Below are 26,353 nucleotides of genomic sequence, written 5' to 3'. Positions count from 1 at the left end.
CAACATAGTATTATATAGAAATATAGAAGTTATATGTAGAAGTTATATATAGAAGAAGTTACATATAGAAGTTATGAAGTTATATATAGAAGCTATATGTATATAGAAATAACCAAGTTATTTCTTCAATTGGCAGCTTTTTCTGTTTCAGTAATTTAATTTTGCTCCTTACAGTGACCATTTTTCCAGTTCTCTGAACATCCCTGCTTTTGATGGCACTACATTTAGATAACTACATAATCATTCCACATCTCACTGTGATGGTAAGTCTTTGGAAATTCTGGGTTAGGACTGCCTACAGGATTAATGCATGAAAGAGCTGGTAGGCTTTGTGAGTGTCTGGAAACAGGAAAATATCTGCCATCCATCTCCTCAATGTTGTTCAGCACCTTGTCCTTTTGGGAGTATAACACAATATCTTAAATCCTGAGTAACATTTTACATTAATTTGCAGCTCTACCAGAGGTGATTAATTTCCATTACTATCTATCACTGATAATAACCCAGTGAGATACGATGGTCCAGGTTCTTATTTAAGTCAAGGCTATTACATGGCAGAATGGTGAAGGGGCTGGGACATAATTAAGAATTATTCCTCAGCTGCTGAAGAACTGTCTGGAAGCTGGTGCCGATAGACAGCGTAACAGCCCCTTCCTATATTTTCCATGTTGTGTCTTGTGCTCTGAAAAATAAGTCAGTGCTTTTTTAACTTCAAAGAACTGGGAAAAAAAAAAAAAAAAAAAAAGAAGTTTGCTCAATACTGTATTCATTTTGTGCTCATATGTATAATGTGTACAATAATCTCCAGTAACTGCTGATAAATCTGAAGTGCCTACAGCAGTATATTGACCAATAACGAATAAGAAATAACAACAAAGGTATTGTTGGCTGCTCCACATATTTCTGAACAAGATTGCTATAGGTAAGACTTGAAGAATGAAGGATAAAATGCCAAACACTTTTGATAGGACGACATCTCTAGACTTTTATTTATTCTATAAATAATCTTTTGATTAACTTTGTAGATTTCTGTGTTCCTCGAGTAGGTTAGTCATTATTAATTAGAAGAGAAAGAAGAATCCTGTTTATAACTCTTAATCTACTTAAGTTATTATCTAACAAGCAGTCCTGAGAGAATATTCAACATGTTGAACTGATTCATGCATGCTTCATTAGCTCTTTATATCTTAACTGTACGTAATCATTCCCAGCTCTGTCATGGTTATCATAGTGGAATTTCCACTGAAGTCAATGAACTCTGAGTGTAAATTGACTGCAAAACAGTGACTGGGACAAATTCTTTCTATCTGAAACCTTTGAAGTGCCTCTAGCTTGAGTGGAATTGTTGGAGACATGACTGAATTTGGTTTAATTTTCTGGTATTCAAGTTAGTGCCTTGAAGACTTGGAGTCCTCACATTTAATTTTAATATTTTGAGCTGAACTTGACAAATACTGATAAAAATAATGCCTTTAGGGTTTGGTTGAAAAGACTTTTTGTGACAACCTGAAAGATTTCTGTTAGCATCAGCAAGCCCTTGACTGAGCTTTTAGTGGCCATAGAGGAAAGGTAATTGAAAACATCAGTCAACTAATAGGGTGCTTGGAAAATGGTAATTTTTTCATGGATTTTTAAAATCATAGGTAAAAGTTTATTGCATTCAGATTTGTGCAAAATACAGCCATTTAAAATATATATGAAATGAAGTAATATTGTCTTGTTTTATTCCAGGTTTGGGTCACATTTTATGACTTTTTCTCTCTAGAATAAAAGCAAAATAAGAGGAGAAGGGGCAGAAGGGGAGACCTAGGGTATTCAAGCCTTCTATTCACCCTGAAAAAGGGGAAATCTTTTAAATGAAATTATTCCATCAGACTTTTTCATCCTTACTTCTTTCCTTCCTAAAGGACTAGTTTTAAGGAAAATAAATGTTTAAAGAAAAATCTCTAGCATCTCTACTGTTATAGGCACAGAGTTTGCAATTAGAGCCCTTTCCAGGACAATGTGGCATCCTATAAAGTCGACAGAGAAGAGGAATTACAGTGTCTGAAAGAACCATGGGATTTGTTGCACCTAGCTTTAGTTACACAAAATTTAGATTTCTAGTCAAGGTAATCATTTAGGCTCCTTTCAAAAGCAATGTAATGATTCAAGCTCTTCCAGAGGAAAATTCTTCCTATTTATGTTGATACTTATCCTACAAATAATTGAGCTGCTCTCAGGATGTTCTTTCTCTCTGTGTACTGGGGCAGTCCACCTGACCAGCTGAGACTGAATACTTGTGTTTTGAAAATGACTAATGATAGCCAAGTGAACAGCAGCTAAGCTGAATATGGCCACATGTGCTTCCATTTGATATATCAGCAGACCAGTTAATTTCCCTCTAAAGCAGGTTCCCCAGGTATAAATCGGGCAGTTTGTATTACATTTTGATGTACAGTTTTTCAGATGATTCTGGTAAGGAACCAATCCTCTCTTTTTGACCAGCACAGTAAAAATATTAGAGGTCAATTTTATTAAAGAGAAAGTGTATTTTGCAAGTTTTTTGTGTACATCCTCTTCACACTGTTACTTAGCTTTCATTTATTGAAGATTTATGCTTTTTGACTTCCACCCTTCTTCACTGTGGAGTTAATTTGAACTCTGCTTTGATTTTACATATTCTCTTACACACAAAGTTTGCTCACCTGACTCTGGTGATGCTGTGATTTCAGGATTATTGACCCAGTCAGGGACAGTGATAAGATGATGCCACATTCATTCAGTTTGTTATCTTCCAAGCAGGGTGCTGGCTGAGTCACTTGCATACTAATATCTCTGCCAGCTTTTTTCTGCAAATCTCCCTCTGTAAGGAAACCTGATTAGTGTCAACATTTAGGAAGAACTGTAGAGGCTTTCTGGAGTCACTGGCCATGGCCCTAGAATTCCCAGCCATACGTGAGCATGAACACAGAAGTAGGGAGCAAGAGATGCTTAAAAAAATTTTACATGACATTGGTAGTCAGAGCAAAAATGAAGACTTTCTTTCAGCATCAACACAGGTTTTTACAGATTTCTATTTCCATAAGAAGTCCCAGCTTGTTCTAATTATGCTGCTTATTTCTAGTTGCACAGAACTATTGTAGTTGGAGGCTGACAGTTCTCTTGCATCATTTTTCAGGAGCAATGTTAAAATGTTATCCCTGCTTTCTGAAAGTAATGAACTGCACTGCAATCTTAGCAAAATTTGAAGGGTAGATAGACTCTAAATCATTAATACTACTTCCTAAAACTCCACTGATGTTTCCCACCCACAGACCAGCTTAGCCTAAACCCAGCTGGACCTGTGGTATGTGATGAGATCACACCATTCATTGCTGGGACTGTAGGTGTATGTTAAGAGCCTATTAGCATTGCTGTTGTTAATATCCTTCTGAAGGTTTATACTTTAGCTTTTAACAATGCATCAGTGCAACATTTTATTTTAAAGGGGAGAATGGACTTTAAGTAATCAGTTATTTTTCAAGTTTGGGAATTTTTGCTGACATTCATGCCACAGTAATAGAAAAATACAGTCTTTAAAACTGAAATATTGCAAGCTTTTTCAGTGAAAGATGTGGTGTGCTGGCAATTTAGGAAATCTAAAGAACAGAGTCCTTAAATAAAGCGTGAAGGTGCAAACCTGGTTCTGATACTCTCATTGTGTTTGCATGTTATGTCACATGAGGTACATATAACAACACTTGCTGTAGTATATCCAAGCTATATGTATTCCCATGACATTTTTGATATGCTTAAGGTTGAAGTACTAGTGGTCTCACTACACTCTGCTCTACCAAATGACACGAAGCAACCTGTAGTGCTGTAATTCTGACATTCCCTTCCCAAATTTACCAAAACTCTCAAGAAAAATCATGCCTACAGATGCACCTCTTTTAGCAGGTGCTAGTATTTGAAAATACAAGTAAGCCACATGGAGATAATGTATGTGGCTTAATTGAATTAATATAAAGAAACTATCATTGTGGAAATGCATGCACAGGTATAGGATTTGATATCTGAACTGTGTAGCCAGGCAGAGTGAAGAAGGGGAGCAGAGGATACCACCTGGAGTTCCTAATTCAAGACTGGGCACTGCTGGCATAGTTCACAACAGAAAAAATCCTTAAACTTACTGTTAAATCCACAGTGTCTGCTGAGTGTCAGAGGAGCTCTTTTCCCTTTATGTTTTGTCCAGCCATGAGCCAGTTCTGCTGGGAATGTCTCCTTAATTGATTTAAGGCCACACTGAGATGTGATGTGCTGGACCTAAATTTTTGAGCTTAACTCTTTGTATGCACTGCCTAGCAGGGTTCAGGTTATAAAAGCCAGTATGTTTGCTCTAATTAGATGACATTATTAGCTCAGGTCATGCCTGGTTACAGTGTTGCAGAAATAGACACAGCTTCTGTCAACATTAATGCTAACAGCTTCCCCTGTCCCTGATCTCTCTCTGTCACCCTTTCTCTCCTCTCCTTCTGGCACAGGAGGGCAGCCCACCTGCTCAGGGCAGACAGGGTACCAATGCTGTTCCAACTTCAACCCCAGTGAACTTAAATACTTGTCTGCACTCGGAAATTAGATGAGAATAAGTGAATGGTGTGAAGTGAGTGTGCAACAACTGCTTCAGAATAAATCTGGGTGCATGAGCCCTATGGGCTGCCCTAAGCCCCTCCAGCTGGCTGCAACACCCAAAGGGGCATCTCTAGGGAGCTGAACTAACAAGCTCTCTTGCCATGTTCCCTCTGTGCCACATCTCTGGAGTAGAATTGCAGGGCTTCCCACTGATCAACTTTCTTGCTGAAAATTTCCTACATTTTCCGCCCATTTGTTCTCCTAGCCAATTTCTTATCTAAGAGCATACTTTGCCTTTTACCGCATAGTCTCTTAGTTTCCTCTCCCTGCTGAGGGTGACTTTGTCAAGGGCTGTTCAAAAATTAAAATTATAGCATCATACTGCTCTCTTATCTGCTCTTATTTTGACATACATAAACTGTTATCCCAGACTGGAATGGTGGATGGGACAGTGAAATGGAACTGGTAGTACTTCTGAACCTTTATAGAGCTATACTTTTAATAGTACTTTTTTAATGCCAGGTTTTGTATTTACTTCATTAGTGATAGAAGAATCTTTCATATCTTCCCGAGCTTTGTGTCCTGGTGGCAATCTTGGTTTGACATTTTCCTTGAATGGGTCAAAAATGAATTGAACGAGGTGACTGTTAGAATGAAAAATAAGACAGCTTTTTAAAGGTAAACATCAATAGCATTTCCAGTTTTCTCCAGTAAAATTTAATGACACCTTTCCAGCCAATTACACATTTTTCTACTCTGTTCCTTTTTCTGTTTTCTGTCTTTCCTTTTTTTATCTTTATTTTTTTGTGTTTAAGCACCGGGACCTGCAAATGGGGAAAAGATAATGGTTTACAATCAATGTTCACAGACCTGACAGCTAATCTGAACTTAACTAAAAAGTCAATATTTAGCAGTACCTTATCAGTGGAGAAATGTCAAGCACAGAGGTAGACATGAACAAATTTCCAACTGATTTCTCTTTCTTATGCCTCAGTGTTCAAAGCTTCATGGAAGAGTTTCAACATCAGATAAGACAAAACTCTCTTTGAAAAAAAACACATAACAAATGACAAACTTGAGGCTGCAGAGACTAGAGTTTATGAAATAAAAAGACACGTCAAAAATTCATTCTAATCTCTCCTCACACATTCCATTGGTCACCTTCCAGTCTGTGTGATGCTAGCAGTTGATAGTTAAACACTGCAGGCAGTCTTTAAGAGATAGCAGCAGGAAATGTTTTCTTGCTGAGTGAAGTCATAATTTGTTGCCACCCAAACCAAAACTGACATAAATCATTTTGAATTCTTAAAATGCTAAGGATTTCAATGTACATGTCATATACCAACTGGGAGTTGTGCTGTTGTGCAAGAGCAACTCTCACAGCAAAATTTTTTTGCAACTACAAATTTGTTTGCTTACTTATTTGTCAGCTCAAAATGAACATTGCTTTTAAGAAGTCTGCAATTCATTTAGCAGTCTTGATTTTTGTAAGGGAACAACTAATAGAGTTGCACCAGTATAGAGTTCAACCCTTGGCTAGAAATTGAAACTATGAAGTTTATTTATTGCCTCCCACATTTATGACACGATCACCCACATCTCTGAAGCACAGTCATGGGGCTTCCCAGACTGGAGGGCATAACTGTTTTTAAGAATTGTCATAGCATACAAAATCCACTAGCTTTGTGTTTGGGTAATTTCAACATCCATCTATACAGCTGGGTACAGAGAGGAGGGGATGAAAGATGGACTGTGTTGTGCAAAGCTAAATCTCCCGTGCTTTATGCTCTTTTTCAGTAAAATCTCCACAGGGAAAAAAGTCATGTCATACTAAAAAATTTACATTAAAATGTTGCTAAGAATAAACCCAACAGGGAGTTAAAATAACTGCATGACTAGCACTTACTAAAGCTTAAAAATAATGAGAAAAATTTCAGAGAATTCCTCAAAATTGAAATAATAATGGGAAAAATCAGGAATTAAAAGCTATATTTGAATCCTTGGAAGTGGTCTTCATTCATACACCAAGCATGTGCATTTTGCTTAGGGTTGCATCACTGTTCTGAACATTTTTGACAATGATGACATCACCAGACTTGCCGTGGTCCCCAGATATTTATAACTTGTTTAAATTTTGGAGGAACCCCTACAAAATTAAAGCCTTCACTTTTACATGCTCCCTCCCTGTAAATGTTCAAGACCAGGGTGGATGGGGATTTAAGAAACCTGCCCTATTAATAAGGTGTCCCTACTCATGCAGGGGGTTGAAACTAGATGATCTTTATGGTTCCTTACAACTCAAACCAGTATATGATTCAATGATAAATACTTTAATTTTCTTTGCCCCTTCTCTCTTCTTTTATAATAAATAAATAATCAATGAGGGTGAGACTAGTATGGAGGAAAAAGACAACAAAGAATCTGGGTAAAGTTTTCAGCAATGTTTTTGGAAATACTTCTCTAATGAGTCCATTTCTTTTGTCAAAAGGTTTGAGGTTAGCAGTGTGCACGTGCACTTTATCAAAGAATCACCTTGGAAATGTAGACACTTTATATATTGCTACTTCTCTACTAATCATCAAAAGTATTTAAACTTTTCCATCCACATACAGCAGAGCCAGAAGATTAATTTACTTGTTGGACATGTATGGATTAGATTAGAATTAAATAATAATGGAAATTAACGTGGACATCTTCTTCAGAACAGAACATAAGATAAATATGCCAGAATTTAATAAGAATATTGCATTATTTTCTCAGCCTGATAAATCATATAAAAAAGCTTTATGTGAACTGAATTAACATGCTCTGCTCTTTGGGATCTCATTCTATTTTATGTTCAGTTCATAAATAGCTTGCAAAAAAATAGTTAACCCTTCCATGTACTCTTAGCCTATTTTTGTTTGCATGTGCTTTCAAGATAACCAAAACACCTTTCTGGTTCTACTGAGTATCTTCTCTTCTACTTAGGAAAAAGTTATCTGTAAATGATGCTGATGTTAATTATCACACTTCTGTTTCACTGGACATTTTGAAACATTTGGAGTCTTATGGCTGGGGTGTGGATGGCAAAGTATCACTGCTATGGGTGCGTGGAGGATGTTTGGAAAGGGTAGGCAGAGAAGAAAAGGGAAGCTTTTGCTTCATATAAGGAGCTTTTCTCCAGCACAGAGCTCTAGTGCAAGTGTCTGAGCACCTTCTTTAGGTCAAAATCAAGAGGGGAGGATAACACTAGTGATGCTGTGGAGAGGTCTGCTATGAGCTGCCTGATCCTGTCCAGCACCCTCTCACTATTCACTTTGCTAACAGCTTGCACCATCCTGCACACTTGGTAGTCAAACAACCAAGAGAAGGTAAACTAAATTCAGTTTTTCCAGTTTTTCCCAGCTGCCTGTAGAAATCCTTACATCTAGTGAGAGAAATGTGAGGCTGAGCTTTTTCTGCTGACCCTGGATGTCTCCTAGTGACTTATTTCAGAAAAAGCTGCTGCTGCATTCCTCACGGTATGACAAGCTGTATCAAAGGGAGAGAAAGGCTGCTCAGTCAGAAAAGTGGAGCTTCCAGCACTCCATCTGGACTGGCTTTAGCTGCATTAGGGGAAACACAGACAGTGTTGAAGAGTGTCACATATGTCTGCCTGATATGTCTGCAGAGATTTCTTTTCTACACAGATGCCAATTAAGGGGGTTCAGAATTATGAATTATATATGGTAGGACTTGTTATAACTTTTCCTAAACTAAAAAGTTGGTCATTTGACGTGAGACAGAGATACTGGAAATTTGTCTTTGAGAACTAGTTGCAATTGTGGTATAGAAATGACTTAAACAAGTAGATTTAATGCTGTTTTTTTTCCTTCAGTAGCATTTTCCGTCATGTTTTTAAATTTGATCAATATTTTTTTGCAGTTGAAGTGCCAATAAAGGAATTGAAAAATATTATTTATAGGCTGCTGCCTATAGAGAGATGCAGAAATTAAGGCCAAAATTTTAATACTTTGAAAGATTTTATAACTCAAATGCAGAATTTCATCCAATTAGACCTTCAGTAAGGATTTTGTCTAGCCGGGTTTATTTTGTAGAAAGGCTTTCCTTTTTGATTTTCAGACACCAAGAAATGGAGAATTTTTCATTATTCTTAGCAGCTTTTTCCAAGGAGTAATTACCCACAGCTCTTAAGACGTTTCCTCTTCCTGGTTCTGTTTCAGCCATTGGTGTTTGATCCATTTTTCTTCAGTAGGCAAAGGAGTGCATTATTCACATCTGGTGAGTACTTAAAGAACAGTGTCAGGTAACTCCTGCATCTTTCTTTTAACAAGCCCAAGAGATGGACTTCTTTAAAACATTCTCAATAAGATATTTGTTTAAAGCCTTGAGTTGTTTTTGTGGCTTCTCTTTGTAACATCTCCAAGTTTCAACACCCCTTTTCTAATGTAGATACCAGAACTGGATATTTCATAACTGATCTTGCCAGAGCTGCCCATAAAGGCAGAACAATTTCCTCACTCCTAGCTCTTGTTTTTTCTTTATCCAGGGCTCAGGGAGCTCTTTGGATGTCGCATTCTACAGAGGCCTCATGTTTAGCCTGTAATCAATCATAACTTACAAATATTTAGCTGCTGCCTCCCAAAGGTCTCATCCTCTCCAAGTACCTCTGTTCTTTCTTCCCAGCTCTGCAGCTCCAGGGCTGTTCAAAAAAAGCCTTTGAGACATAAAATACTTGGAGGCTGAAGAAGTGGTCTGGGGAAGTGCCACCATTGCATGCTTATGTCAGGGCACTGTGTGGATCAGAGGCTGCCAGGGGATAGTGGAGCTCATGGCTGGGCAGGGCAGGGCTGTGGGGAGCTGGAGCATCACTGCACCCTGCTGCAGCATCACTGGGGAAGGGACTGAAGGCCCTGGGGGGCTGACATGGAATCCTAGGCTGTGGATTGGGGTCCCCAGAAGGCTGGGCAGGGAAAGTCAATTCTGTCTGTGCCCTGAGGACATGGAGACAGTTCTCCAGCTCTTACATGTCTCTCGGTGTCACAGCTGTGTCTGGAAGTGGGACGTGGTGTAGGCTTCAGGTCTGGCCTGGCACAGCCTCTCCTACCTCTTTTACCTGAACTGGGCTGACACTGATGCTCTCTCGGGACTCCTTTGATGAGTGCTCTGGCTATACTGGGCTACACTGACACACACACTGTTAACATCATTGACTGAGATGACCTACTCCAACCTGCTGCACAGTCATGGCATTTACGATTTACTGATGAGTGACTTGTCTTTTTTATTTTTCCCTTAAGGAACCTCCAGAAAGCAGATGCTATCACCTTCTTGTTTTTTATTTTAGGATGACTGCCTGCTTCTGTAATTTAAAAATTTTTCCATTGCCTCTAATTTTTCTCTTTTTGACAACAAAATAAAATTATTTGTTTTGGTCCTGCCCCTTCTGCACTTGGAGAGGAGTTGTCTTCTTGGAAGACTATTCCCATGCTTCTCATGGTCCTCTAAGACTAGTAAGGCAAAATTATATTAATCATCCCTCAGAAGTCATACTTTCTAAATCTCTTATTTATATTTTCCTGGTTGTGTCTTATTTGTCTAGACTTAAAGTACAGTGCCCCAACAGGTTCCTATACCATAGGTATATACCATAGTCATTATTTTACCAGCTCCAGCTAAAATAACTACCATCTAGGTCTTGCATATGACTCTTTTATTAATACATAAACAGCATTTAAGTATCAGTTGCCTTAAATATGAGGGGGTCGAAGTAATATATGAATATAATAACTATATAAATGTAGACTTGACTCAGATATATTTTATGCCAGCTGCTTACTTGGAAAACTCAGTGAAGAACACTTTCTGCTACATTAGCTGGGGAGAACAGTACAGCAAATTAAGGAATAGAAATCAAGGTCTTAAATATTGTTGCCTTTAATTCTTTTTGTCTTAGTGTAGCTTTTTCTATACAAATGCATGTGTAGGCTCCATTGTCTGCATTGCATCATTCAGCTGTCTGACTTGGTATGCTGTAGGTCAGGTCATATATATATCATTTCTGAGCAAGGAAATTCTTTATTTTGGATCAAATGAAAGAACCTTGACTTATCACTAAAAAGAATAATTGTCTGGAATGTCTGCTTTTAAGTCTACTATTACGTGCTGCAAATAAATTATTGTGTGAGTGGTACAATAAGCAGAGATATCTCTGAGTGGCAAAACAAGCAATGCAAGCTGTAAGTAGTGTGAAATTATGTGTCAACTCATCATGCTTATCATTAGTCACATAGGCAATAACAAGCAATCAATCATTGACATGGGATAACTGAAAATAGTATTCTAAAACCTCTCTTGAAGATAGCTCATATTTCATGATGCTGGCTCCCAGTTTCTCTTAGTGCATGTTTTGGATTATTTGTTGAATAAGAGCCAGCTATAAAATATAGTAAAAGGCATGATAGATTTGACTTTGACAGATGATGTGTTTTCCTCTCTTCAAACACCATCAGTCAGGACTATCATGGGGTTTCAGCATTACCACGCTGCACTCAGTGAACTAAAATACATGCTGTGTGGAAAATACATATATTTTTAGTGAAAACTACTATCAATGTTCCAACTGAAAAAAAAAAGATATATTTTTATCTCTTATGGATATTTACACCCAGTAAATGACCTTTCTTACCCTGTTTGGGATATTTCTGGGAAAACATTTTTCTCCAGTGAGAAAATGTTTTGATTGTAATATTCATTCTTTGAAAAAGCACTGATGTGATGCCACATATGAGATGAAGTCTAAAGAAGAAATGGAAGTATTTTTCTTGTTGCAAAATCCCTCTGAGGTTTTCTACTAAGCAGTGAATATAAGTGAATGAAGTAAACATTATTTCTTGGTCAGTCTCAAGTAGTTAAACTGGACTGTTTCTTAAGTTCTGTACATTTTCTCAGAAACCAAGATTACATATAAAGAGAAAGATAAAAAACTGTTTAAGGAATGCAACTTGAGGTGCATAATTGAAAACCATGCTGCCAGTTTGGGATGAAACAAGGTTATCTGATGCAGAGTTAGAAACAATTTCGAGTTAAGTTTTGTTTAGGTATTTGCGATTGTATTTGTTTAACAGTTGCAGTTAGTGGATATATTCCTGTCTGAGGCAATATAAATAATATGTCTGTGGAGGAAAATGAAAGGGTAATTTTTCCAAACAAATCTATTATGATGAATTATTTGCTGACAGACATTACTCTGAAAGAAAAAAAAATCATGTGCAACTCCTGATCTTGATAAGCCCTCTCTATGAGGAGCCCTTTCCCCCAAATATTCCAGGTAATAAATCCTGCATGAAACCCCTCAAATTCAGGACTGAGTCCCTTCTGGATGTGAATTCTGTAATCTTGGACTGTCTCCAGCTGTCTGTAAATGTTATGTTTTTCAGCTACATGAATATACTTGTATTGTATGTAGACAGTTTGAATATTTTTTCACTAGACCAACTAATACAGCTATTCAGATTTGCAAAAGAAGAAATCTTCAAATGAATCAGATTATAATTACACATAATAAGAGGTAGGCTAAAGAAAAAAAGTAAAAAGTAAAGTTTTCACAAGAAGTTTAAGAAATTGATTTATTTATGACTATTCCGTAGGTTACCCAAGACTAAAAGCAGTGGCTCTTTCTGCTGTATGGACATCAGTATCCTTTCTTCTGAAGGTTCAGTCCACAGTAAATATTCGATAATAACTCAGATATGTCACATATCCTTCCACATTGGGTACTCTGGTAAGCAATACAGCCTTGCTCTTCTGTGAATTCAGAAAATTTTGGTAATGATTCAGCTTCCAGAATGAAGAAAAATGGAGAGAGAAGTGATTCAAGGACAGACATCATCTAATGCAAGGAGATGATGCAACTGCCTCTTCTTGCTTGTTTATTTCTGATGTGTTGTCCTGGCTATTGGTAGAAGAGCATCGTCCCTTTCCTGGGATAAAGGTTTGTTTCCCTTTACTGTCACCAGGGAAATGCAATGTGAGGACCCATTTGGGGCTAGAATGGGGAGGGAAATCATTGCACCAGGGTCAAGGTGACATGGTTACTTCTGACTGCAGACAGCAATTGAATCGACTATCATGGAAGAATCAATGTTATATGAGAGACAGAGAGGTGAAAACAAGATTTTGAAGGTACAGCTCTTCAAGGAGAGTGGATATATTTTTAAAAGCTCAGTCCTAGAGATAGGAGGAACAGTAATGTGAAAGGAAAAACAAATCAAAAACAAACATGAAAGTTGTAATGATTTTATGACATTTTTCACCATTGTACTGGGAATAGGGTCTTGCTCTAGGATCTGCAGATTCCTGCACAAACCCAAAACCAAGTTAAAAGACCAAACATGTTCTATGTATGTGTTAGACTGACTGAAAAGTAGCATGGGGAGTGTGCTGGTTCTGGCTGAGATGGAGTTAATTTTTGTCACAGTAGCTACTATGGGGCTACGTTTAGGATTTGTATTTGTGTTGAGAGCAGTGTTGATAATTGAGATACTTTAGTTACTGCTGAGCAGTGCTTACAAAGCCTTTTTTGGCTCTCACACCATCTCATCTATAATGAAAAGTAGGTAAAAGCAGGTTTCCAGAATAGGTGTTAAATGCTCTCAGAGAAGTATGTCAGAGTAGCAGAAATCATCACTAAACAGAGAGGAAAGCAAGAGGAAAAAACCTGACCTCTTCTGTGATTAAGCTGCAGTACTGATTGTTCAGGTGGCTTCAGAAGATGGAACAGCAATTCAAAGAAAGGGGCTTAAGTTGTTAGAGACAACGGTATGTTTTGGAAAACAAGAAAGATGCAAATAGGTTTGCCAGGAGAAAACAAGTAACAGGAAATAATTTTTTTATAAAAGGCAGGAAGTCTGTGATTTTCTATCAAAGTAGACAAATCATTCTTTCTGCCTTCTTTATCAGAAAAAAAAAAAAAAAAAAAAGAAGAAAAAAGGGAATCAACATCTTAGGAATAAGACATGTTGATTCTTTGAAGGAGGATGACAGCAAAAGAGCTACTACAGCTGCCATAGCACTGAAATTAAAAAACCATTAAAATTAAATGAAAAATTTACTTGGGACTGGGAAATCATGGAATAATATCAGTTGGAAGTGACTTTTGGCCCAACCCTTCAGTTCAGAGTACAATTCTGAAATTAGAGCAAGTTGCTCAGTATCATGTTCAGTTGGGTTCAAGTGTCACCAAGAAAGACATCCCACAGCATCTACAGAGTTCACAGTGATGGTTTTTTGCCCTTATTCTATCCCCTGGTGTAGCAGACGAAACCTTTCTCAGGGCACGGCGCTTTGAAGTCAAGCAGGTGTTCTTGTTGGGGTGCACAAAGAGTGCTCCGATCCTGTCACCTTTAGACTTGGCTGGTCTTGTTCAGTGCTTCTGCACCAGACTCAGCTCAGCTAACCTCCACCTCCTTCCTCCTCCACCGCTCACTTTTTATTGGTTGCCCAATAAAAAGTTGCTCATGCGCAGCTGGGGGAGGCCTTAATTGGGCACAGGTGGGCTTGGCACAAGCTCACGCTTCCCACCTCGTAATTAGTCACCCCTGATTGCCTCATTTCACTACACCCTGGTCCTGACACCTGGTGCATCTGGTGACACCTGTTATGGACCAGGGCAGAGTTACAGCACATCAGATGTTCTGGATGGCAAAACCCACCATTTGCTGGTGGTCAGGGATGCCTCCTATGACTGTTCACTCAACTCTTGCTCACATTTTAGCTAACACAGAGCTCATGCCAAGGCCTGATTCTGTGGGCATTGCCATTAGGTCAAAGAGAAAGCAACAAGCAGTCAGGTGACAATGGAGTAGAAGAGATAAAGATCATTAATCACCTGCAGCAAAAATTCTTGCATATGGATTGTCTGGCAGCCTCTTTGGAATACACTAACTTAGGGAAATGGTAAAGACCAAATTCCCAAACTGAGAAGCATATACAAAATGTTTTTAAAGGGGATCCACACAGGCTGCTAAGGCCTTTGTGTTTCCTGATGTGATACAGGGGATGCCCAGACCTTGATGGAGACAGAAGGGAGAGCATTCTCACTGCAGTTTAGAGGACCAAGACACACCCTCCTTTGCTCTCCTTCCTCTGAGGACTCAGTACTTTTAAAGTTAGAGTCTGGATTCTGATTATTTTATTGTGTGCTGATTATTGAGAACTTGACTCAATCCACAGAGGGTCCAAGTGTCTGAAATGTCCAGGTAATTGACATTTTAAGTAATAGGAAAGCTATGCTAATTGCTAGAAATTCTGTGTATCAATAAGCTATGCTGATTGCTAAAATCTTTATATAGTAAGGCTCTAAGTATAATACACCCTGTGGCCATTTCTCATTCTACCAGGGATCCTTAAATGAACCTGCCTGTCCCTGGGGTGTCCAGTAGTGACACCTCGTAGTCAATGAGAATTTCCTTTGCTGCAATTTTTTTCCATTGAAATTTATTCTTCCAGTGGGAAAAGCATGAGCCTCTTTTGTCCATGACCTCTGTGCCGTCTGTTCTGTACCTTTCTGCTGCTCAGCTGAAAAAGCAATAAAATCCCCTCTAGCCTTTTGGAACAAAGAACAGATCCTTGTACTCTCAGGCTCCCTTCTTGCACCCTGAACTCTAGCCCTCTGGCCATCTGGGTAGCCATATACCAGGTTCACTCCAGTTTCTCCATGTCTTTCTCATATTGAGGATCTCAAAATGGGACACAGTATTCTAGATGTGGTCTCACCAGTGCTGAACACTGACCCATGACCACTTCCCTTGGCTCAAATTCTTCTAATAAAACCCAGTACATTTTGAATCTTTATTTAAAGCTTTTTGGTATAGGCAGCATCAGAAGTGAAACTTTGGATTAGATAGGTTCCAGGTCTGATCCAGGATCATTTATATTCCTCTTACTCAACAGCCAAGAGAAGGGATTGAAAACTTGATGTAGAGGCTGACATGGAGACTGCTGTGTCCTTCAGGCAGAGTCTGAATGGAAGTGTGCTAATTTAAGGCTAGGAATATTTCAGCAAGGAGGAACAAAATCTTCCAGTGGTGAGTTTATACAAACACAGCAGTCCTCAGCACCTGCAAAACAAGAATTTATGAAAATATATTCTAGAATGCTCTCATTCCCTTTGTCCCAATGTAATGGACAAAACAAGAACTGGGTGATCACCCTGCAATAAGTGGACAGAAGCTAACCAAACAGATCTTTTTCATTTTAAATCTGATAATAAAGGTAGTGCGTTCATGGAGAAATCTAAAATATGATCCTTAACTTGTCTTTTGAACCTCAGCATTGATGCAGACTTTTTTCTGCTGAGAGACCTCTGCAGTGAAGAGGCACCACTGGCTGTGCTAAGCACATGTTCTCAGCTTTCTCTGTAGATTCCATTTGGACTCCCATGTTTTTAAAATGTGTTTTTATGGCTCCGTCCCCTAGAGTTTTTTTTCAAATAACTGATAAAATAGGAAATGTCAAATAAAAAGAATAAACCTTTCACGCTTAAAAGCATTTGGAAGTTAAATCACTTTCAGAGTAGGTTAAAAAACAATTAATCAGAAGCAATCCATCATCTACACAATTTGCATGTTTTAAAAGGCACCTGCTATCTTTCACAAGACTCATTGTGATCTGATGGGTAACCCTGATATTAACTGGTTTGGACCATTAACAGGAACTGCTTGGCAATATTTGCAAGGTTTGCCTAAAATGTGAGGTTTCCTTTCCAGTAAGAGGTGTTGTGAATGACAACACAGTACAGAAAAACAAATGGTTCATTTGAAGTATAACAATCTGTTGGGTCTGATTTGTGGCACACTTATAACCACATGCTTTTTTCCAAGAAATTTGCATTTTTTTAAGCACAGACACATATACAGATACTAAAAAAACCCTAAACCTGCCCCATTTATGAAACATTACAAAACCAGTTCTGTTTAAACTCATCACGCTACTGGGATATGAGTTAATAAACCACAGTTGACAGGATTCCAGGTGAACAATTTGTAGTGAAAATTAATTTCAGACATTCCCTGTTCTTACAGATTACCACTGTCTCAATATTGAGAGTTATGTCTGAAAACAAGCCTTGGGCCCAAACCACACCCATTTCCATATTAGCATTTAATTGTTGACATCAAATTTTCCTTTTGATCTGTACTGGAGAACATGTACCGGATTTTTTAATACATCTCTTTTGAAAAGCAAAAGGGACCCCTGAAACACTGACACATCTTACATCAAGAGTCACATTCTTGGGCATTCTGTCCTGAGCATGCTCAGTGTCTGCACTTTCACACTTGGATGTCATATAGTATCATTTCTGATTCTAAACCAAATGGAGGAAAAGCAGTACCTTTGATACACCCCAAAGGCAGAAAATGGTCAACATAGCTTTTAAAGTGAAAATAATTTATAGGCTGGCATTCTGCAGTGGTTTTCAGTGTACCTTGTGTGTTACAACATCTGTGAAGCTGATAAACTAGTTAGTTTTGGTAATCTATACAAGTCTCTGGTAATTTATTTCCAACTGAGTAACACAGGAGAAAGAAATGCTGCTGTGTGAGTGCATGTTATGCTAGTAATAGATTTTCCCAGATGTTATAATCTCCAGATTGATGTAGAAGTAATTGTATATATAGAAAAAAGAGAAATTTCTGTTCCTTCGTGGTGCTTCATTGTGGCCAGATGGGTTTGGTAAATATTGTCAGAAAATAAAAAGTAATTTCATATCATTCAGTCTGTATTGGAACATGATTTGTTGGCACACTTATGTGCAAAGAGACCCAGGCTGATTGTTCATCGGCATTGATCCATATTGCAACTAGAAGAGAAACTCTGATTTATCTGGATTTCATATAAATCTGGGAGAGCTCCCAGAACACAAGAGAAAAGGGACTATGTGTGCAGCTTAGTGTTGAATCCTTGTTGCATATTAGCTCTTCTATTAATCCTACATAAAATATTCTTTGATTAACATTTTCATGCTTATTTGCCTTTTAATCTAGTGGACCTTCACTGAAAAGTTGCTTCAGTATTGCTGCATCAATGCTGTTATGCAAAGCTACTGTGTATTTGGGGTAAGAAAGGGTAATAATCTTTTTAAGAGAAAGATATGGAGTGACTTGCCCAGAATGGAATGGAAGAGAGGTGATGGCATGCTGTGGATATAAGGTGTCCTGCTGGATTCCCTGCAGAAACAACTTTTCATGATGGAAGGGGCCAGATACCTGCAAAATAGGGAACATTCAATCTTTATCTTTTTTCTTCCAAGACCACTGAGACCTCCCTGTGTGAAGTTTGTACATCTGGGAGGCTGAAGGTTTTTAAAGGGAAACTTACCTGGCAAACAGTCAGGAGGAAGTTATTTACTAAGAATTAATGAATTGGCATCCATCCCCTGGCGTTGGGAAGCATTGTGGGAAACTGGGTTCTAGCTGCACAGTGTTTCTGGAAGAAAAGAGGAATCTGAAAAGCAGCATGCACGGCAGAAGAAAGAAAAAATAAGTGTATGTATTTTCCAGCTTTCTCACACATGTGGTTGGGGTCTGCAGCACAGGGAGATCATCTGCAAAAGTGAGAGGCAGCAAATAACTTGCTCCCCAAGGGCAGGGTGCTATAGGAATTAATCAGATCCGAGCCATAGGGTTTAAGGGATGTTTTTTACATGTTTTTTGAGCAGGAAGAAAAGTTGCTCCCAGCTAAGGTGGGAAGCAGGGAAGCAAGCCAGGGGGAGCTTTGCTCCTTTCCTGGTTAATAAATAATGAAGCTCCAGGATGAGGGCAGGTTGTCTCACATACAATGTGCTAAAACACTAAATGACTGAGACAAACTGCACTGGGTGCTTTTTGGCTTTTAGTGAAAAATTAAGGCTCTTGGCCTAAGTGCTTTCCTGCTGAGCTATAGCTATGGTGAATTTTCACAGGAAGTATTTAGTTAGTGAGTAATGTGAAAAAGGCATTTTAAGGGCCTTAGTGACAGCCCCAACACTGGGTACCACAACAGAGCCTCTACACTTGCTGCTGGAGAGATTTTCCTATGGTTAAGGTTGGAGGCTTTGCAGGAAAATCAGCTTTGTTTTTCCACTTGGTGGCAAGCAGTTTAACCAGATTCACATGTGCCATTGCAGGACTACAGCTCTTCAGGCATGCAAGAAGAGCTGTCAGTCCTGGCACAACATAACAGATCAGAAACCTCAGGTCTGCTTTCTGTAGTCTGATGATGGTTTTGATTCACAGCTAAATTGTAATTACACAGGAAATCCAAATGTAAAGGTATGTAGCAGGGAGAGGTGCTTTTTCTTGTTCAAAAGCATCTCACCCTTCTGTGGGTGGTCGCATAATTCAGCAAACACCCACAAATGGCAGAGGGTTGGATCAGCCCAGCACTGGCGTGCAGCATCATGGCACACTTTGCCTAAACACTGCAGGGCACTCTGTCTTCACTAGGAGGGAGAACTGGCACTGGAAACAACATTTCAGAAAGGATCATATTTAAAAAAAAAAATAAAAAAATTAAAGAGAACAAACAGCGTATAAATCAGGATTATGCTGCCCTTACCAGGATGGGTTTGTAAAACTCACTTCCTTGATGAAGTTACAGAAGTAGAGAGTGGTGAAAGCCTTTGATAGAAGAAGATGGGTTTGGATGTTTTTGTAATTGTATCTAAACATTTGGAAAGAAATAATCAGAAATTCTCCATAAGGCACTTTGAAAATGGGAATAAGTCTACCTGCCAGGATTCACTGAGTCCCTGCTACCCATTTTCTGGGCCACAAAATGTATTCCTATATTTTTAAACTGAAAATTCACATTGAAAATTATGTGTTCTTTATCTAAAACTTTGATTATTGGATGTCTTATATGTTGTCTCCTGAAACATTTAGATAATCAAGTTGCAGGAACTGTGGCTGCACAGAACTATGTAAAAATTGTACATTCTTTCTCAATAAGATAATCCTGTCGTGCATCTGAGTCCAATCTGCTTGTTTTGCTCACAAAACTATTGATTTGGTCTGGAGAACAAAGCAAAGGCTCCAATGCTGAAGCACAGTAGCTGAATTCTGACTCCAGTGTTCCCAGTAAGACTGTTGTTTAAGCTGCGATTACAAGATGTTTATTAACAGAAAGCTGCCTGCCTTCAGGTTGTGTTTTCCTCCTGTCCCTGTCACCAGCATGTCTATGCTTTCACTGTTTATGAGTAGGAACGGATTAAAGCTTAAAACAGTGCCCAGATTTACCAAAATTAGAGGGTTCTCCAACATGCTCCTTTGCTGCCTCTCCCCACCCAGACTGCTCCCTCCATCCTACCTCTCCTGCAGGATGCCATCTCCTCTTTCCTTGCTCCTGACCCCTTGATGTCCCAGCCAGGGGAGGCAGCTGAGCCCCTCAGGACCCCTCCTGGTGCTGCTGTCACCTCCCACCCACAGCCCTGGCTGCTTCTGACCACAGATCCGGGCCCCAGAAGGGCAGCTTAATCCCCTCCTGCTGATGGATGCTGGGGAGGCAGAACCACAGCTTTGCTTTTCTGAAGCAAAGGGGGATTGCAGAAGCAGCAGCAGAATCTATAGCAATATTATTTGAGCTCATAAACCAAGCTCGTTGGTTTTGAAGGGGTGGAGAGATAAATCATATCCCCACAAAATGTCAGGACTACAAAATAATTTATATCTGCACTGCACAGAAAGAGAAAACTGAGCAATGATTAAAAATAAGTCTGCGTTACTGTTTTGCTGTGGCTTCATAATAGCAGCAATATAAACTACAGGTGAGAACACACTGCAAGATTTTATTTTCAAAGACTTACAATCATTAAAAAATAAAGTGCTCAAGGGCACGAAAATTGTCAGGCCAGAAAGATTTTTTTCCTTCCATTTGAAAGTCTAACAACATTGTAGCTGGCCATTTATGACACTGACATGCTGGGAGCCTACTGCTCCAGGGTCAAAATTATTTCAGCCCTGCTGGCTTTAATGCACAGTCTTTTTTCCTTCTTCTTTCTAAGCACAGGGCAGAGAGATGCTGAAGATACGGACAGGAGATTGCACAAATGCTGCCTGAAGCCACTTGTGGGTTCCTGCTCCAGCCAGGTCCCCAAGAGTCCCCAGCTCAGGCCACTGTGGCAGGTGACACTGCAAAGCCCCCAGACCATGCCCCTGCAGTCCAGTCCTGCTGATTTTAAATAAACTGGTGACACTTTCTTGAGGCTAAGGAATATCACAGTCACAGGGCAGCTGCAGAAATCCCTCATACTCTTTCTCAGTGTCAGCTGAACAACAACCCACCTATGTGTGCCTGTAGCAGGATGCTATTCTCTGTTTGTACACACACACACACACACCCGCACACACACATCCACCCATCATGCTGGTGACCATTCCTCTTCTGATGTCAGTGAGAGCTCATTGAAGCTGGCTTATGGCTGTATTGATGCTTGTGCCAAAAACTCCAATAAGCTTGAAAAATCATAACTTCTGTGTTATCTGTCATCATTAATAATGACTCAGAAAAATTGCTGCCTGTCATCTTTAAGTACAACGGGAATATGAATTATGGAAACCTCCAGGGAGTAAATAGCAAGCAGTTTGTGAACAAAAGGAGGCAAAACTATGGCAGGCAAATGTCAAGATTTTAAATCAAGTTGATTATTTAATGACCTGTTAGTCAGAAGCTATTTGGTTGATCTTTATCTTTACAAATATATTCTTTCTTGCATTCGATCTTTTAAATACAAGCCTTCTATCTGAAATAGCTTAGGTATTGTAGGTCCAGTTTTGAAAAAGAGAGATGAGCTATGAAATCTCCTGAGTCTTCTCTGTTGCTCTTTATATGATCCTGTGCCTTTTGGAGCGTATCAGAATACCACATTAATGCTAATCAGAATGTAACTCATGTTTTTAGTGTCACCTTAGCTAAGGTGTGTCTGAACATTTTCTGCATGGAGGGAAGAAATAATTCTGTATCAGTAATTTTGCCATGTTTAGCAGCCCTTTTCTCCCATGCACTGATCTTCACATTTTTGATAATTTTACTGTATTAACAATGTCAGTTCTGCAGGGTAGCTGTAGTGCCAGCCTCCTACTGTATTTCACACAATCAGCTGAACTGGGATGTTACCCTTGGCATCAGGCTGGGTCACACATTTTGGGATGAAAAAGCTCAAAGACTGGTCAGGCAGCCAAAATAGAGGCTGAAACAAAGAAATCTAGCACACCACGGTAGGTTTTTCTGGCAAATTATTTATTTTTGTAATCAGTACTGATAGTAAAATCCTTTCCAAGAAGTTATTCAAGACTAATATTATTTCTTTTAGAAGCTGTGGTTCATTAAAGCCTGTTTTGTTATTGGCATCAAGGTTCCCCACACACAAAGTTCAATCTTCAGGCTCCAGGTCAGGCACCAGTAGTTTAATAAGATTCAGATGGTATACATGCTATCACAGAGGTATAAAATTCTTCAGACTTGGAATAACAGCTCCTGTTCCTGGCAGACCAGAATATCAGCAAACGCCAGTTCCGCTTTCTGTTTACTGTAGATGGTTCTGATTCACAGCGAAATTGAAATTACACAGGAAATCAAAATATTCAGACTTAAAGGTATGTGACAGAGAGGCTCTTTTACCCTTCCAAGACTGTTTTATAATTCTGGGGAATGAGGGCATTTTGCTGTGTTTAGCACACTAAAAATCTCACAGGGAGAAAAATATGTGATAGGAGAAAAGGTAACATAAAAAGATACTAATCTTCAGTACAAAAAATTGCAGAGTGCATGGTCTGAAGGCACGTGATTGTAGAGACTTGAAGTTCCCATTGTTTAAAACATTGCTTCTGGTGTTTAACAGGACGAAGCATGAGGCAGGAAGAGATAGAAGCATCTGCAAACGTATCTAGCTTATCAATAACTCCTTATTTAAGCTCTGATTGGAATTTTTGCATAGAAATGAGCTTAAATCCCTAAGCAATTGCTAATCCCCCACTTAGAGTTGTAAATTTCTGTACTGAACAGTATTCATGTGGATGAAGGGAGTCAGCTTTTGCACGTGTTTGCATGTATGTGTGTATGTGATACATCTGTGCATGTTTTAATTGCAGAATGGAGAATTTAAAGAAGAAAATGGAATCACAGAAATATTAATATCCTCTTTTTTTTGTTGTTCGCAGATGTGATACTTTTGCCTAGAAGATCTGCAGCACTGAATTTGCAGGCTGGAAATGAGCCAAATTCACCATCTACTTATCTCCTGTTTAGTTTGCTAGTGTTATTGGCAGATGTCACCAACATACCTCCACCCCTTTCATTCTGAGGGAAATGGAAAAACTTAAAAGATGTTCATGGTTTTTTGTGTGAAATGTAGATACCAGGGAAGATGATAAAAGCTTCAGCAACAAGGAAAAAAGAATGAAAGCTGGCAGAAATTATGTGTTCTTTCATGCTCTTTCAACTGCATTTTTGGACCTGTGTGATTACAAGGGAATTATATTCTGATGTCCAGGTGTATATATGTATGCATATATATTTATGCATGTGTTGGGACATCCAGACAGGCCACCCTTTAACAAAGCACGGTGTCCCTGGACATGGTAAAAGACCTGTGTTCTCATTTTGGAACTTCTTTCAAACTCACTAATTAATTCTACAACTCATATTCATAATTACCATTATCATCTCTTTTTTAATAATGAGTTTAAATTCCACAAAAACCTGGCTTCTTTTCCTCCCTCTGTCTCCACACAGAAAAGCTGTTGAATAAGCACAATCTATTTCTTATCTTTCAGGAACTTGGGCTGGCTCGCGGTATAAGCAGCTGAGCTGAAAGATTTAATTCATCTTGTTCATTTAAATTCATATAATTATAAAGTCAGAGATGTTAACTTTTTGGTTATTACAATACAGCTGGCAAGCAGAGGCTGTTGCACCAACTGGGAGACTTGAAACCTCATCTTTGGTGGCCAGGTAATTTTATTTAACAGTTTAGCAGGAATTTAAATCAATACTTCTGAGAAATCTGCTTTATGAAATTATTATTATGAATGATTGATTTAAATGTGCTTTTCACAATGTTATGATATTTCACATGACATACATGTAGGGATTATTTCAAGTGCCCAGGGGTGTGTTTCTGGTTGTCTTTAAGTACGAGATAGAATTCAGTGTAGAGAGGAATAACCCACGACCCCTTTAAATCCTGATTCTGCAGTTTTAATGGGCAATTGCAGTTAATTATACAGTGTGGGTGGGACTGCTTGAAACATTTGTGCTCAGGAGACAGGGTAGAGCTGAGTTTATAACCTTTATTGAGGCATTTTTTATTTCTTTTTCCAACTTTTGCTCTCTGAAATTCCCCCTTGAAACATTTTTCTTCACTAGCTGCATTTGCCTTCTCAGCTCAAAACATAGGATGCTTCCAAGAATAACCACCAAAACAGTCAAGTATATTGATAGCTACACATCTTTGCCATTTCCAAACTTAAAGATGAACTATTTCTATCAGGCAATTTACTCTGTGGTGTATTTTCACCCACTGGTGCTATGGATCAGAAACATTCTGAATGGATACAGATTTACCAGTCATAAAATGAATGTCCATCATGTGGGTAATTGCCCTTGAACTCTGACAGCACTGGTGTTCATTTACTGCTTAATTACAATTTTTCTTTGGTTATATTCCAGAAAATGGACTCAGCTCCTAGAAGACTTGAAGAATGGTGGGAATGAGCGAGACAAAGGGAAGGTATTCCTAGAACAGCCACATTTATCAGCCAGATTTTAACTATCAACATACCTTGAAAGAAAGAAACTAAACTGCCCACCACATCACCATTACACCCTATAGATATGTTCCTTGGCAGCCCAGCACATTTGTAGAGGCAGTTGCTTGGATGATGGGGATAAAGGCTGTTTGGGCAAAGGGTTGTCTGGCAATCTGGTGCTTTTTTTTGTGTGGTCAGATACTAATGTTAGTTGTACTGCTACTAGGGCAAAGGGATATTCCCTGTATCCAGCCTTAACATGAAATACTCCTGGGTGACTTGACAGGTTACAGGAGTTACCTGTATGCAACTCAAGGGGTAACTCCTAGCAGTGTCTGCAAGGACCGTAAGAGAAACATTTGTGGACAATAAAACAGGGACCATCTTTGCACCTCTTCTAAAAGAATAGCTCTCTCCAGTCTTTTCTATTTAGTTATTAGAAAGAGTTAAATGAACATGATTGCCATGGAAATTTCTTAGGCATTAATGTTTTCTACTTCGGTATTTCATGCCCTTGTGATAGAAGAGAAAGAACAAACATCAAAAGTACCTTTTAACTTCAAAATTCTTTCTAAATTTCTTTAAACTTATAGGCTATACTGCTGGCTTTCAAGCTTCAAAGCATGCAGGAAGATGAGGGTCACACAGAAAATTATTTCTTACAGTTTAATAAAATATGCATGTGAATTGTATGACCTGCCAGAGAAATTATTTATGTGTTAATGTAATGTTGTAACATTAATTACACACTGTAATATCTTCCTTACTAGCTTCTTTACGAGTAAGAAAAGTATTGGTTCTAAATTGGGTTGGAAACACATATTTTGTCACCAAAGCGTAAATTATTTCCAGAATGAATTCTTTTTTCCCTTCCACAACAATCTTCTTTTTTTTTTTCCCAATTTATTTATTTATTTATTTATTTACAGGAATCAACTCTATACTTTTATATATAACTCAGAGGATTCATGATAGATAATTTTCAGCCTCACTCTTCCACAGTGTTGTAGTTTACATATACCGTATTTATTGATATCTGTAGAAATGCCTAATGCATGTTTTTCTTGTGAATGAAGCACACAGCTTTTATTTATGGCCACTACTGTAAAGTACTGAATTCCATAGGACTGGTCCCTTTGGATTTTCTACCTCTTTTTCTATGGCATACATGTTATTAAACACACATATATGCTAGCACGAGGACATATATCAAGTCTTCTGACATACCCATCAAACAATATTAATACTTACAGGAAAGTCATATGTCACCTATTTCAACAAAGTCCTGTAGCAGTTTTATAATTCAGTTCTAAACTATCTGGGGGCAAAGGAGATTAAAAGAAAACAAGTTATCTTCTCAAGTACCAAGCAAACTTTCTATATGGTAAGAGTGTTTTAGTGACAATGATGTCTGGGTTATAATTTTGTGTAAAATTATCAATTATTTTTTGTGTGTTAAAATCAAATGGGTCACTATGGTCACAGTCACAGAATAACCTATGGCCAATATGTTTTCCCTTGCTTTCTCTGCCACCTTTCTTGTATTTTATCCTGGCATCAATACTATCTCATGGAAGAAGTTTTTGCTATTGCTCGACATTCAGCAAATTGTCACCCAGTCTTGATGGCACTTGATGACATCATGATGCCATGAGGCTTTTTTTGTCATGAATGTGCAGAACTTGGAGCTCAAAACGAGGCACTTACATATAACTAGTTTTTGGACTGAGCTAGATTTCAGTCTGTATCCTCTAAATTAAAAATTATTTAGTATCTATCACAAGACTTTTGAGTTATAGAGATCTTTGCAGCTGTTAGGCTTAAGATGTGGCTAGAACTTGGTGGCCATCACCAAGTATAAATCATCACCTACATAAGGAAGGTAGCTTTGTTTGTATAACATCCTTTTCAGAAAATTAATTGAGAAAACACAATGTGTTTATCCAAATAGTGCAAAATACCAGTGCCAGAAATCCAGCAGGTACATAGTG

The sequence above is a fragment of the Heliangelus exortis genome, chromosome 2, assembly GCF_036169615.1.
Source record: "Heliangelus exortis chromosome 2, bHelExo1.hap1, whole genome shotgun sequence".
NCBI lineage: Eukaryota > Metazoa > Chordata > Aves > Apodiformes > Trochilidae > Heliangelus > Heliangelus exortis.
The sequence above is the reverse complement of the archived record's forward strand: the minus strand, read 5'-3'. Positions refer to the sequence as shown.